The sequence below is a fragment of the Mus pahari genome, chromosome 1 (assembly GCF_900095145.1).
Source record: "Mus pahari chromosome 1, PAHARI_EIJ_v1.1, whole genome shotgun sequence".
Taxonomy (NCBI): Eukaryota; Metazoa; Chordata; class Mammalia; order Rodentia; family Muridae; genus Mus; species Mus pahari.
The window spans coordinates 64,756,013-64,772,118 of record NC_034590.1 but is presented as its reverse complement, the minus strand read 5'-3'; the positions used below and the strand labels follow the sequence as shown (position 1 = coordinate 64,772,118).

Below are 16,106 nucleotides of genomic sequence, written 5' to 3'. Positions count from 1 at the left end.
GAATGTATATGTAGTGACTTCTTTTGTGATTGGGTTACCTCACTAAGGATGATATCCTCCAGATACATCCATTTGCCCAAGAATTTCATAAATTCATTGTTTTTAGTAGCTGAGTAGTACTCCATTGTGTAAATAGCACACAGCACTCTTAATACAGTCATTGGTCATATCTTCTTTTTAATCTTTGGAATGCATTCTTATAAATTCAGTATCAAAGGCAGGTTACTACATGGCATGATTTTAGAAGAAACAATTCTTGCAAGAGAGCACTGAAATTACATGATCTCTAGTTTCACAGCAAGATACTATCATGCTACATTGTATATTGTACTTGATATACTGATTTCACTTTGTTAATTAGAAAAAAACTATCCCTCAGAAAAAACCACATGAAGGAGGTATTTTATTCCCATTTTTACAAAATATGCACACAGAGAGTGTATATTTTCCATATGATCATCTTAAGTAGCCAAGTAACACCTGAAAATTCAATTTTGGAAAATCAAAGGCTACTAAATGCACCGTAAAACACAGGATAAGCACATCTTTCCAAAGGGAAAAGAAACGCACAATGAATCTAAAGCCCGGAAAGAAATACCCTTCTGAGAATCCCCAGACCACTGCATTGGAGAGCAGTCGGGTGGGACTCCAGGGCCAGGAGTAAAACTGTAAATCTGAGTCTTGTGTCAGGACATTAAATCATAGTGTCAGAAATAAGAATATAAAGCCCGTCAGTGGTGTAAATAACTTAAAAGAGATTACAGTCTAAAATAGGCTGCATACATATTAAACAAGTGCTGTGGATTCCGCTTGGGAAAATATATGATGCTAAATCTAATAGCCCCATCTTGCTTTATGGCTCTTGAGTGGAAATTTAAAGCCCCAGCATTTTGCAAGGGAACAAAAAGTCCAGGGTAATCATGAATGCTTGTGATATGAACATGTTCTAATGAGTTCTAAAATACGAATGAAAAGATGTCTCTTAGAAACATCCTCTAACTTCATCATAAGTAAATTTATTAACTTAAATTAACAAAATTAGCCCATAACTCTCAGATTTTGTTTTCTTGGTCTTTTGATACCAAGTAGCATTCTATTGCTCAGGCTGTACTTGAACCAACTATGTAATTCAGAGTAGCCTTGAACCTGAAGCAAGCCTCTGTCTCTGTCTATCAAGTACTGGGATTAAAGATGTGACGTGGCAAGTCTAGCTATCACTTCTGTTTTAAATTGTTTATTTTTCATATAAGTCTTTCTAGTCACCTCTTTTGTTTCTGTTTTTTCTTTGTTTTGAGGGAGGATAATGGAAGCTCTTCATGTGACTATCTGAAAAGTCTTAAACATAACTATTTATTAAGACTTGCAGGAAAATTAATAAGGAGATGTTTGTTACATGCACAAACAGGAACTTCTGTAAAAAGCCCTTGGTACCCAACTATCTGAACAGATGGACAGAAGATGTAGGAGTGCTTCTGGAAACTATGGTCTTGGGAGGTCAGTCACAGATATAGAACTGCAGTTGCTTTCCCTGTGAACTTACTACAGTCTGTTTCCAGACAACCGTCTCAGCACATCTCTTCTCTCAACTTATTGTTATTATTTTGTTGCTATTAAACTGAAGCAAAATGTAGTCTTTAAGATAATAATAATTCTGAAGAGGCAGATACACTCATAGTTAGACACGTTCAAATTATTTTTCATAAATAATACATAAGATGCCCTGTCAACCATGCATCAATGCCATAGTTAGTCCAACTGTACAGAATTAGAATTTCATATTAATTGAGATTGTATTAATGTTCTATATTTAAAAAGGAACAAGGAAGTTGGGTATTGAGGAGAGAGATGGGTATGGGACTTTAATAGACTCTACTATAGTTCTGGTTTTTATATAAGCTGAAAATCACATTCCACTATGCCTTTTCTCTTCCCTCTACATTCTGACAGTACTTAGCTGATGGAGGTCCTTAACCAGATCCAATATCCATATTTGTGTCAGGCTCATAGTCCTGTCAGATATTCATTATTGGAACAGAGATTTTCATGTACATTATTTTTGGATATGTAAGTTCTGACAAATGTCCTCATGATGATATGGCACAGGTTTCATTTATCTAATATGCACAGGAACCAACATCCATTTCTTCTGTGACAACTGAGATCAATCATCACCAACCAAATCTAAAGCTATAAAAATGGAAACCAAGGGCAGTGATTAGGAAGCAGACTGACAGTCAGGCAAGGGATCAGGTAGTGTGGGAACTCTAGGCAAGACCAAATTGTGAGCAACTTGGAGGGCAGAGAGCAGCAGCTGCAGTGGGGGCAACTGGCGCTGGCAGAGCTTAGCAAACAAACAAACATACATACAAACAAACAGACATCACCAAGACCAATAAGGCAACACAGCCTCCTCCATGAAGGCTGTGACAGAGCTGAATGAACCACTAATAAAGATCAAAATCTCCTTTCTGTGATCTGCAAGAATGTAATTGGTGCCAGGCAATCTTCTTGGAAGGTCATCGGTAGCACTAGGCAAAAATCCATGGCAGATGGCAATGAAAACAAGTTAGAAAAAGTTACAAGAAGTTCGAGAAATGAGCCCTTTCCAAGGAGAAGACTGAGAGGGAACTGGAAACAGTTTCCAATGATGTCTTCGCTCTGCTTAACAAGTTCCTCATCAAGAACTGCAATCATTTCCAGATCAAGGTGCTCTATCTGAATATGAAGGGTGATTACTATGACTACCTGGCAGAGGTGGCTTCTGGGGAGAATAAAAACTGTGGCTGAAGCCGTGTACAATAAAGCCTTCAAAATCAGCAAAGAGCACATGCAGCCCACATGCCCCATCTGGCTTGGCCTGGCCCTCAGTTTTTCTGCCTTCTACTATAGATACAGAATGTACTATGATAGGCCTACCTTTTAGCTAAATGAGCCTTTGATGATGCCATAACTAAGCTGCATACATTAAACTGGTCCTCTCACCATGTAGTGGCTCTGAGACAAATGCAGCCCCTGGACAAGCAACCAGCAAGATCAAGAAGCAAGAAAAAGAACAACTGAGGGCCCTGTAGGTCCCTGTCCTTTCCCTCACCCCATCATTGATTCTTCCCTGCCACAATTACTATATATACTTCTAAACCTATCAGTATTGGCAATATCACTCTTCAGATTGGCCCTCTTGTCCCTTGAGAAGCAGTTTCAGATAAACTTCCCTGGACATTTACTGGACTGATGTTTGCATTGAACCAAAGGGTGCTTCCTTTTCATTGTGCAGAGAGGTGCATTATGAATGAGAGAGTTTATTATGTCTATTGATTTATGACAAATCCAGGTGATGGTAATTGAAGAGTGTAGAAAGGAGAATTAAGCAACAGAAGCTGGCTATGGCTACTATTTTGAACAAGCTGATAGTAATTCGTTAAGCTGTACATCATGTGCAAGCAAAAATGGATTCTACACTACTACGTCTCCCTTCAGCTAATGGAAACTGACACAGCAACAATTTGTTCTTTCACTGTCATCTGCATAAACTGTTTTTTCTGTTGTTTTTTTAATTTTTTATTAGATATTTTCTTTATTTATGCTTCAAATGTCCCCTTTCCTGGTTTCCCCTCCAAAAACTCCCTATCCCATCTCCCCTTCCCCTGCTTCTGTGAGAGTGTCCCTCCACCCATTCACCCACACCCACTAAGCTGTTTAATGTGAGCTTTCAGTGGCCCTTGCTGTGCGACTTTAAATTATGAAGTATACAAACCTTTTCAGTTAAACGCATCAGAAGAATTGATACGTATAACTTTTTAATTGGTTATTTTGGTTGCGATTAAGAACTATGGATGGATTGATTTGTTTGTTTGTTTGCTTGTTTATTAACTTATCTATTTATTTATTGTAACTCTTCTTCTTGTGTACCCTAAAAGTGTCACATGTGTCAACCTGTGTCAATCATACTGAGTGTTTATAAAATATAAGGTTATTACAATAAATGCTTTGGACAGTAAAGAAGAAATATGGCTTTGGGGAAAAGAAAAATAGAAAGGTGGAAAGGTTTCACTTGGTAAATATTCAGAAAATGTGAGCAATATGTTGTTGAAAAGCCCTGGATTTGGGTGTGTCTTAGAAAATTCTGATGTATCTCTGAATCTCCATTATCTATCTATAAATTGGTTGAACACTATTTTTTCTCTCACTAAGTTGTAAAAGGTTGAGGAGTATACGGAGACACAACTCAGAGAACAACATGGACAATGCCTTATTCAGACAAAAAAAAAAAAAAAAAGGAGGATCCTTTTATTGATTCATTCTCTAATGCACACCTCACGCATGGACTTCTCAGCTCCGAAAACACAGTGAGAACTGTCAGTATCATTAGCTATTTTCAAGTGAAGATAGTTGAAAGACCTCTCCTCAAAGCCCATCATAGGCAACAGTCAAGATAGCTTTCTAACTGACTGGCATACCATAGTGTCATAGGCATAATTACCTACGAATGTGCATGGTAGACCACCTGATTTATAAGTCAAAGCTTTGCACACCTTGAGCATTGCAAACCCAATTTAATCTTTCAAATAAATATTGAGAAAATGTATTCTCCAATATTTGTTTTTTTATTACCTCATGAACAACTTCCACTGAAACTTCGCAATAGTATCTTTAATAAGGTTCTTCTGTGTAAGTAGGAGTAAGCAGATACCGAATCTGAAAATATTTGGTAATCCATTGACAAAACAGTATCATATGAATTAGTTTAAAAATACAACCAAGATCCTTATGTTAAATTAAAGCACTGTATTACTTATGTAATTGAACCATCTCTTATTTGAGTTCCATGGAAATACCCAACAGATTCTAAAAGCCAATGATAATTTAAATTCATTGGAGAAATGGGATGATGGTTATACAACAAATCTTGTTATGGTTATTGATTAACCGTTATTATAATAAAACATAGATCCAGAATTCATAACATAAAATATTAAATTCCCAGTGCTTTTAACAATTAAGTAGATTTATAAAATCATTAAACAGAAAATAAAAGTATGCACTGATATGGTCTAGAGGGAAGATTTTAGAAACCTTTAAGGAAAAGAAAAACTACGATTAATTTTAAAAACCACCAAACTGCTATAAGGTTCTGTGTCCCCATGGAAAATAATAAAAGGTAAAAGTAAATAACATAAAACCTGTATATACAATTTTTCACAGATGTGACACAATTAAACATCTGTTCATAATCAAAACAAGCAAAGATAAGACCTCTGAGAAAACCTGTAAAATCAATAAATAGTTGAGCAAAGAAAGAAAAATTATAGATAAGCTTAGAAATATATTCCAATTCACTAATACTAGATGAGTACTATATTCTTTAAAGCCATATTGAAAAATATTTTCATCATCTCTTGAGAATGATAAATTAATTAAAAGTAGGATGTAAATGGCACTTTACTGCCTTATAATTGTTACATTGTGATCAGAATGTAATAATATGAGTTATTTAAAATTCTGAAACACATACTTTTATTGTAAACTATTTGAAAATTCAATAATCAGAATGTAACAAAGGTTATTACAAATTTTCATTTAAGAATGACCCTGAATTTTTTCACTAAAGCCAACTGCTTAGTTCAATATATTGATATTGGTGATCAAATTAAATCAAGATTCAGATCCATCACTGACAATTTAATCATCCTCAGCTCAATACATCCTCAGGGTAGGACACTGTGCTGTGGATGACTTTATCTTCTGTGTGCATAGAGCTGACTGACTCCTCTTTTTCTCCAGAAGCTAGAAAATAGCTGTAAACCACTTACAAAATTGCACATGTTATCTTATTTGTTAACTGTAGCAACTCTGCTTATAAGATTCTTTACATAAAATTATGTGGAGGGTAAGGAAATAGGATGAACATCATGTATGGCAATGGGAGAGGGAAAGAACTAGACCAGGCTGTAGGGCTTTTTCTAGCTTCCTCCAGAGGAAATGTTTTGAATTGAATCACTTCTATGCCAAAGTTCTTGGAGTAATTTATCCCAATAGCTTACCAAGTGTTTTCTATAGGGTATTACTAAAATGGTGAGTTCAAAACTAGCTGAAGCCACATCACACTTCTGGCCACTAATAATGAAATTCATTTAGTTCTTTCTTCTCTGTGCTCATAGGAAATAGTTTTTCCTTCTTCCTTAGATATGGCACTGGGTAATTATGTTATTTTGTTGATTACAAAATGATTATATGTATGCGATTCAACATTCTATGATTTTACATTCTTAAGATATATGAGTATATGTTCTGTAATGAAAGAATTACTGTTTATTAAGTCTAATTAGTCTGTAATAAAAATATTCAAATATCATTTAGAAGTAAAACATCTTAAATGTAAATTATACATTCTTGGAGTAAGTGTGTATGTCCGAGTGTAAATAAGTATGCCATCAGATTGATTGCAGGAACCCACGGAGGTCAAAAAAGGCATTAGATACCTTGTAGACATAATACAGTCTTGGTTGCTATGTATGCAGTAGCAAATGAACTTGATTTTCTGCAAGAAGAGTAATTTTTCTTAACCTGTGAGCCCTTCCTCTAGGCTCAGTTTACTTTTATAAAACATAGTTAAATCTTCATAATTCCTGGAAGATTGACATTCACATGATTATTTTATATTTACTCATTGTGCCTAATAAAATGTCATATAATCAGTAGTCTAACTGAAACATTGCATAGAAAAGAAACATAACTATGTGTACAAGGTGAGGACAAAACATTGGTGATGCAGTCTCTAGGAGAAGGAAGTAAACTAATGATTTCCATTCTCCCTCTCAGTCTCTCACTCTCTCTGTCTCTCACTATCTCTCTGAATCTCTTTGTATCTCTGTCTGCCTATGTCTCTGTCTCTCTCTGCCTCTCTCCGTCTCTCTGTGTGTCTCTTTCTGACTCTGTCTCTGTCTGTCTGTCTGTCTGTCTGTCTGTCTGTCTGTCTGTCTCTCTCTCTCTCTCTCTCTCTCTCTCTCTCTCTCTCGGATTGGTTGTTGCCCATGGAATAGATGACAGGACCAGTCAATTTCTGGTCATTGCCCCAGTTTCTGCATCACCTGTATGCCTTCATGTAGACAGGACAAATTTTGGGTCAAAGGTTTTGTGGGTGGGTTGATGTCTTAACCCTCTACTGGGAGGCCTGCCTGGCTATGAGAGGTGGCCACTTCAGGTTCCATAAACCCCACTGCTAGGAGTATCAGCTAGAATAACTGTAATATACTCTCTGGAGACTCCCAAATCTCAGGTCTCTGGCACATTCTAGAGATGATCCCCACTCCCCTACAGATTTCCATTCACTATCCATGACACCTTTTTGGTTCTCCCTACATCTGATCCCCACCCCCACTCTGTTCCCTTCCCCATCCCCTCTCCTATCCAGTTCTCACCCTTCATCCACTACTGTTGACAATTTTCTTTCCCCTTCAGAGTAAGCGTCAAGCATCCTCCCTTGGTCCCTCTCTGTTTGTTTGTTTGTTTGTTTTGGTTTGGTTTTGGTTTTGGTTTTTTACCTTCCTTGGATCTGTGAATAAGCATGGGTATCCTATGCTATATGGCTAATATTCACTTACAAGTGAGTACATACCATGCAAGTCCTTTAGCGTCTGGGTTACTTCACTCAGAATGATATTTCCTAGTTTCAACAATTTTCATATAAAATCAGGTTGCCTTTGTTTTTAGTAGCTGAGTAGTATTCAATTGTGTAAATTAACCACTTTTTCTTTACGTATCTGGGATATGTCCAGTTTCTGGTTATTAAGAATAAAGCTGTGAAGAGCATAGTGGAGCAAATGTCCTTGTAGTAGGGTGGAGCACCTTTTGAGCATATACACAGGAATGGCATAGCTTAATCTTGAGGGAGAACAATTCCTAATTTTCCGAGAAGCCACCAAATTGATTTCCAGAGTGGCTGTACAAGTTTGCACTCCCACCAGCAATGGAGAAGTACTCACCTTGCTCCAAATCCTTCCCAGCATCTGCCTTCCCTAGAGTTTTGGATCTTAGTCATCCTGATGGGAGTAAGGTGGAATCTCAGGGTCATTTGATTTTCATTTCCCTGATGACTAAGGATGTTGAAAATCTCTCTAAGTGTTTCTCTACCATTAGAGATTCCTTTGTTGAGAATTCTCTATTTAAGTCTGTGCTCCATTTTTTATTGTGTTAATTGGTTTGTTGTTGCCCAACTTCTTGTTTTCTTTATATATTTTGGATATTCACCCTATACCAGATGTACGGTTGGTGAAAATTTTTTACCAATCTGTAGGTGGCCATTTTGTCCTATTGGCAGTGTCCTTTGCCTTACAGAAGCTTTACAGTTTTGTGAGATACCATTCATCAATTCTTGATCTTAGTGTCTGCAGTACTGGTGACCTATTTAGGAAGTTGTCGCCTGAACCAATGCCTTCAATGCTATTCCTCACTTTCTCTTCCATTAGACAGAGTGTATCTGGTTTTATATTGAGATTTTTTTATTCATTTTGTTTTGAGCTTTGTGCAGAGTGATAGGTATGGACCTATTTTAATTATTCGAGATGCAGTTTTCCCATTAGATAAGTGTCATTTGTTGAAGGTGCTTTCTTTTTCCATTGTATCATTTCGGATTCATTCTCAAAAGTCAGGTGTTCACATGCTCCACTATGTTCATAGCAGCCTTACTTATAATAGCCAGAAGCTGGAAAGAACCCNGATGTCCCTCAACAGAGGTATGGATACAGAAAATGTGGTAAATTTATACAATGGTGTACTACTCAGCTATTAAAAACAATGAATTTATGAAATCCTTATGCAAATGGATGGATCTGGAGTATATCATCCTGAATGAGGTAACCGAGTCACAAAAGGACATATATGATATGCACTCACTCATAAGTGGACATTAGCCCAGAAGCCAAGATGCTTGGAATACCCAAGACACACTTTGCAAAACACATGAATCTCAAGAACAAGGAAGACCATAGTGTGAATACTTAGATCCATCTTAGAAGGAGGAAACAAAACACCCATGGAAGGAGTTACAGAGACAAAGTGTAGAGTAGAGACTGAAGAAATGACCATCTAGAAATTGCCTCACCTGGGCATCCATCCCATTCACAATCACCAAACCCAGACACTGCTGTGGATGCCAACAAGTGCTTGCTGACAGGAGCCTCATATAGTTCTTTCCTGAGAGGCTTTGCCAGTGCCTCTCAAATACAGAGGTAGATGCTCACAGTCATTCATTCCCCAATGAAGGATCTAGAGAAAGGACTGAAGGAGCTGAAGGGGTTTGCAGCCCCATAGGAGAAAAAAAAAATATTAACTAACCAGTACCCCCAGATCTCCCAGGGACTAAACCATCAACCAAAGAGCACATATGGTGGGACTCATTACTCCAACTGCATATGCAACAGAGGATAGGCTATTCGAACATCGATGGGAGGAGAGGACCTTTGTCCTATGAAGGCTGTATGCCCCAGTGTTGGCGAATGCCAGGGCCAGTAAGCTGGAGTAGGTGGGTTGGTGAGCAGTGGGAGGGTGGAGGGGATAGGGAGAGGATGCTTTTCAGAGGGGAAACCAGGAAAGGGGATAACATTTTAAATGTAAATAAAGAAAATATCAAATAAATTAGAAGAAAAGAAAAGAAAAGAAAAGAAAAAAAGAAGAGAAAAGAAAAGAAAAGAAAAGAAAAGAAAAGAAAAGAAAAGAAAAGAAAAGAAAAGAACAACAACAACAACAAAGAAAATCAGGTGTCCATAAGTGTATGGGTTTACTTCAGTCTTTGAATCAATTCCATTGATCAATCAATAAAAGAACAATAATTTCTATACCAATACCACGTAGTTTTTATTACTATTGTTCTAAAGTACACCTTGAGATTATTCATGGTACATCCTCCAGAATTTATTTTATTATGCAGGATTGTTTTAGCTATCCTGTTTTATTTTTCCAGTATGAAGCTGAAAATAGTTCTTTCAAGGTCTGTAAAGAACTGTGTTGGAATATTGACAGGAATTGCATTGAACCTGTTGATTGCTTTTGGTAAGGTTGCCATTTTTTATTTGTTAACTCTGCAGATCCATGAGCATGGGAGATCTTCCCATCTTCAGATGTTTTCTTCAACTTCTTTTTCAGAAACTTGAAGTTCAAACTTTTTTGTCCTCTAATCATTCACTAGTCTACAAATTTTCTCTAAGGTGTATTTGAAAATTCTTCCCAGTAATACCAATGCAAGTAGATACCAGGCATGAGGACTTACTCTATCTTCTATGTTCATCTTCTTCAAATATTTGTTTGTGCTCACTGTTCAACAGAGCTTCAGAGAACAAAATCTGGAAATGGATTGGTTCTGTGGGATTCTGAGCTTCTGTGGGTTCTATAGTTCCCATTAATACTCCTATATTCTTTAGCCTTTGACTGTTATATTTGTTTTACTATGCATATTCACATGTATGTATTTGTGTGTATATATATCCATATATATATATGGATATATAATATATATAATATATATGTATAATATATATTATATATAATATATATATGTATAATATGTATATTATACATATATATATGTATAACACATACATATTTATATGTCAATTTTGTATGAAATTACACTTCTGTAGATAGCTATCACATACCCATGCACATTAATCTATGGTTCTCAAGCAGTTGGCATCATTTTGTATTAAATTTCTAATTGTTATTAATTACTTTGACATTTCTGGGGAGAACATTAATCTTACCACAGTCATTTTGTATTTCTAAAGGAACATCATTTGCTTCTCATCAGAACTTTCTTCCTTCAGGGCTATTCATAAATGTGTCATCTATTGTAAATCACCACTATGGGAATGAAATCTAACATCTGGATGAACATTGGTAAGGTCAAAGATGTCAGGGCTAATTTCAGCCCCCTAATGCTTAGATCAATCACTCTGTTCCATTGCAGCACTATTATGAGAAGAACTGGTAGAAAAAGAAATAGGATTCTCCTAATATGAAGAAATAAACAGATATCACTGTCACTCATGATGATAATGATGATGATGATTATAATAATGATGATAATAATTAATATTGGTGAAATTCATTCTTATTACCACATGTCTTATTTTAAGCTTTAAAATATTTTAATAATAAATATTATTAATGATTTTATCCTACAGATAAAGGAATTGAATCAAGAAGTAAATAGCCTTTTCATTACAAGTCAAATGAAAGGACGGGGACTTGCCAGGTACTTTTTTTCTTGCTCATTTCACTAACAATAATACATGGTCTCTACTACTGAAAATCATGGTTGCAGATATATTTTAGTTTTCTTACATATCTTTGTGCGAAATGTTATATGGGAGGTATCCTCTCTTCTTGTTCTGACAGTGAGGCATAGATAAAATGAAGCACCGTTCTTAGAGCAATGACTAATTGAGGATGAGTATTGTGTATACAGTTCCTATTATTTGATCAGCCTAATAAAAACCAATTGGATTTGATGCATATAACAATGATATAATGTACAGAGAGTATAACTTGTGCAGCCTCAACAATGGTTAGGTCTGGTTATAGAGAATGACCCTGGAACCTGCTGTGGTGGAATATGTGAGAGAAAGTGCATAAAGAGAAACACACAGACCTACTCAGAAGGAACCTGGGACAGTTTTATAAAGAAATTTTCTTTTCTTTTCTTTTCTTTTCTTTTCTTTTCTTTCTTTCTTTCTTTCTTTCTTTCTTTCTTTCTTTCTTTCTTTCTTTCTTTCTTTTTATTTGCATTTTCTATGAGTGATCTGTCCTGAGAAGAAGAATTGCATCTTAAAGCGAAGCATCTTAAAGTGAAATGTAATTCAAACTTACAGTAGAAAATTCAAGAATACAAGGAGAAAAAAAAATACGGTGAATTTTGCCACAAGTGAAACTGAAATAGGCTTGGCAGAAGCTGAGCTCCTGTAAGAAGTATAATAATACTTGGATAACTGATTGCATTTGGAGTTAGGAAAGAGTAAAAAACTGACTGAGGTTTGGTATTTGAGTCCTCAGCTATGTACAGAGAAAAACATAGCCCTTTGTACTCAAGCTGTTCACACAAATGTTTAAATGGACTAGTTTAGTGTTTTAGAATTACTACCACTAAATACTTGGAATATACAGTTATTTTCATATTTTATATTTATTTTCTTTAATACAAAAGACACAAAAATTGATATTACTATATTTTTGAAAAAAGTGTACTTTCTTAATTAGTATAATTACATCCATTTTGTCTTAAAGATTTAAGAGTTCTGAGATTCCTTGAAAAATCACTCAAAACCATAATGTAGGTACAATTATGTAATTTGGAGGACAACAGTCTTCTGAGGAGTCATTACTGCACCTCAAAAGGAAAGTGCAGCACTTTCAAGTTAAAAGGTTCTTTTGATGATAGAGAGGAGATATGTGGAGAAATAATTCACAAAATCGTGGGCATTAAGGTATGAGATGTTCCAGTTTAAAATTATGATTGACATAATTTTAATAATAATCCATATTGACATATTGCTTCCCACTTACAATATTACTTCAACTTGACATTTCAATAATTTTGGAAAGGTGAACAAAGGAGGTGCTAATATCATTATTTTATAGTTAATGAATAGAGTTTTTAGCACATAACAAGTGAATTCCACAATCACACATTCAGGATGCTGATCCACAAGCCAGTCCTAGCATCATGTCCCTCAAATACCTGCAAGTAAAACACAACAAACTAGCCTACTATAATATGGCTGTAAATTGCATTAATATCACAGTATATATATGTTTATGAATAATATTAACATTGCAATAGCAAGTTGAAGTAGAAGACATGATTAATGATATTTCTCTTTATATAACATAACAACCAAGCATATATATATATATATATATATATATATATATATATATATATATATATATATCCAGATATTACATTGCCTTGGGACCAGCCACTCCTTTTTATATAGTTGGCCCAGAGTGATTCTATAAGTAAACCTCTACTTTGGGCTTTGCTCCATCCTTTCATCCTTTAAAAACCCTCACCAGCTTCTGCACCGAGGGACCTGGACTCAAGGAAACCCAGAAAGGAATATTCTATCCTTGTTTCCAACAGAAACATAGATGATCATACAGGACAAGATGCCTAAGAAACACTCAGAAAATAACAACAACAAAAATTGCAAAACAAAAACAAAACAAAACCAACCAACTGCTTGATGGTAGTAACACTTACCTTTAATCCCAGAACTTGTGAGGCAGAGGCAGGCAGATCTCTGTGAGTTCATACCAGCTTTATCTACAGAGTGAGTTCAGGACATCCAGGAATACATGGTCTATCTGAATAAATAAATAAGTAAGTAAGTAACCAACCAACCAAACAAACAAACAAACAAATCAGGATGCCCAAGATTCTGCTGGCTCATCTCTAAAGATGACAGTTTGTTGCCTCTGAAGCTTAGAAAAACACTATGAAATAGGAGGTATTAAAGAATATAAAACCTACAGATAGTGAGAAGTGGTGTAAAAATATCATTTCCTGGGAGTGATATAGCTTTGGAAGGATGAATTCACAGCAGCAGAAATCACTGATAGTGAACCTACCAGTTTCCAAGTGATAAGTCCAAAATCTAAGTTGGACAGATAGCTCTGATTAAACTCAAACTTGACGCATGAGAAAACAAAAACAAGAAGTCCTGGAATTTGGGAAATAGTTTTATGGCAAAGACAGTGGTGTAAGGGAAGGAGAACTGTGCATTTTCTACATCTACATAATTATCAAACAAAAAAATAAATTAATTATAATTATCTTGATATTCATTTTTACTTTATTACATAAATATGACTTGGAGAAATGTTTACTTCCAATCCTGATGAAACAAAAAGACTAGATTTATATCTCTGTTTAGAAACTTAAAATATGAGTCATATACAAGCAAAAATATTAAATCAGAAAAGGCAAAAACAAATGAGATGATGCACTTCAATGCTTTGATATAGTTCTCAGCTTGAACAACGAAGAAAACTATTGGAACTCTGGGGACTCAGAGCCCAGCAGATGACCTGAGTTGAGGAAATGGGAATGAGATGTCAACTACAGGCCAGAGTATGTAAGACAAGGAAGCTGAACATAGAGAAAAATCACGTGTTATTAAAGGTAACTGTCTGAGAACAGAACAGTGATTAATGCAAGAAGGTGTGAAAATTCAGGAAGCAGGGCTATAATCACCCAGTGAATTAACAGGAGTATCTGGCAGAGAGTAAGGAATAGTGTCAAGTCCTTCTAGTCAAAATGAATTCAAGATTCACAGGGCAAAAGAGGAGAATTCAGAAAGATGTCACAATGGTGAAGAATAACTAATCATGATCATTTCATCTTTCTATATATATTTAAAATGGTATCAGCAAGCTATACTGGGGTATTATTTACAAGTATGAAACTCCATTGGAAAATGAAGCTAATATTTTTATTTGATGTTCAAATGTCTGACATTCAATTAAAAGATAATCAGTCATGCAAAGAAGGAACATAAAATCCTGCAAAAGTAATTAAATCAATCAGAAATTACAAAGCTATAGAAATTCAAAGACCAGAGCAGTCAAACAATTTTAAAATTATATCATACATGTGTAAAAGTTATGAAGCATGGAAGAAACAATTAAATAAAATGAATATTTTAAAGATTTATTTTTATTCTCTTTCTTTCCCTCCCTATGTCTCTTTCTATCTTTGACTCTCTTTCTCATGTTTGTAAAAAGAAACATTTCAATGTATTATGGCTCAACATTGCAAACATGTACTTCTGTGCCTGAGAAGCAGAAAGGAGAATGGTAGTGGTTGGACAGATGGCACACTGAAAGGATATCTGTCACCAGAAATGACAGCATGAGTTTTTTTCCAACAGTCATGTACTAGATGAAGTAAACATCTTCTAGAAGCTGTTCATGACCTCTACATAGATGTTAGGGGTCTCTCTCTCTCTCTCTCTCTCTCTCTCTCTCNCACACACACACACACACACACACACACACATGCACACAGAGGGAAATTAAACAAGTATGATTTTACAAAAAAGAAAAGTTGATACAAACTTACATCATGAACACAATTTCAAAATCAATAATAAAAATAATTCATCACTGTAGGTAGAGAAACAAGATGTAGACTCAGGGCAAAAGTACCAATGTAAGGATGAGACGGAATTTTTGCCACAAGCAATGTGGAAGAGCACTTTCTTATAGTATCATAGGAAGGGAGAAAAGAAATGAAACTTCTGATTCTAGAATTATATATTCACCCAAGTAAATTTTCTGAGTGAAGACTTAGGAAAGTTATTTTTGAATTTTAGAAATGAAAAGTTATCACTACTGTAAACTCATTGATAAAGAAGATCTTTAAAAGTTTTTTGGTCAGAAAGAGAATGATACCAACAGGAAATCTGAACATACACTGCTAAAAGATGAAGGAAAATTTTGAATTTTTACCACATGGAAAATAGTAATATATGACTTTAACAAAGGACAAGATTTGAAAATCCAAAGAATGTTATTGAAATATTTTATACAAAGCAATATAAATTCAATTTAAGATAGTCTTTGATTAGCTAAACTTCTCCATTATAATGTTTACTTTAAGAGTTATTCACTTTGGTCTTCCTTCTTCTTGAGTTCCATGTGCTTTGCAAATTGTATCTTAGGTATTCTGAGCTTCTGGGTTGATATTCACTTATCAGTGAGTGTATATTAACTGTTCTTTTGTGATTGGGTTATCTCACTTAGGATGATATCTACCAGATCCAGCCATTTCTCTAAGAATTTCATGAATTCATGGTTTTTAGAGCTGAGTAGTAACATTGTGTAAATGTACCACATTTTCTGTATCCATTCTTCTGTTGAGGGACATATGGGTTCTTTCCAGCTTCTGTCTATTATGAATAAGGCTGCTATGAACATATTGGAGCATATGTCCTTAATACATTTTGGAGCATCTTCTGGGTATATGTTCAGGAGAAGAATTGCTGGGTCTTCCGGTAGTACTATGTCTAATTTTCTGAGGAACCACCAAACTGATTTCCAGAGTGGTTGTA

At 35.3% G+C, this 16,106-nt stretch overlaps 1 pseudogene; it reads left to right on the top strand.

The window, feature by feature from the left end:
• Nucleotides 1-1,382: 1,382 nt before the first annotated feature.
• On the top strand, nucleotides 1,383-3,060 carry LOC110319411 (annotated as a pseudogene).
• The last annotated feature ends 13,046 nt before the right edge of the window (nucleotides 3,061-16,106 follow it).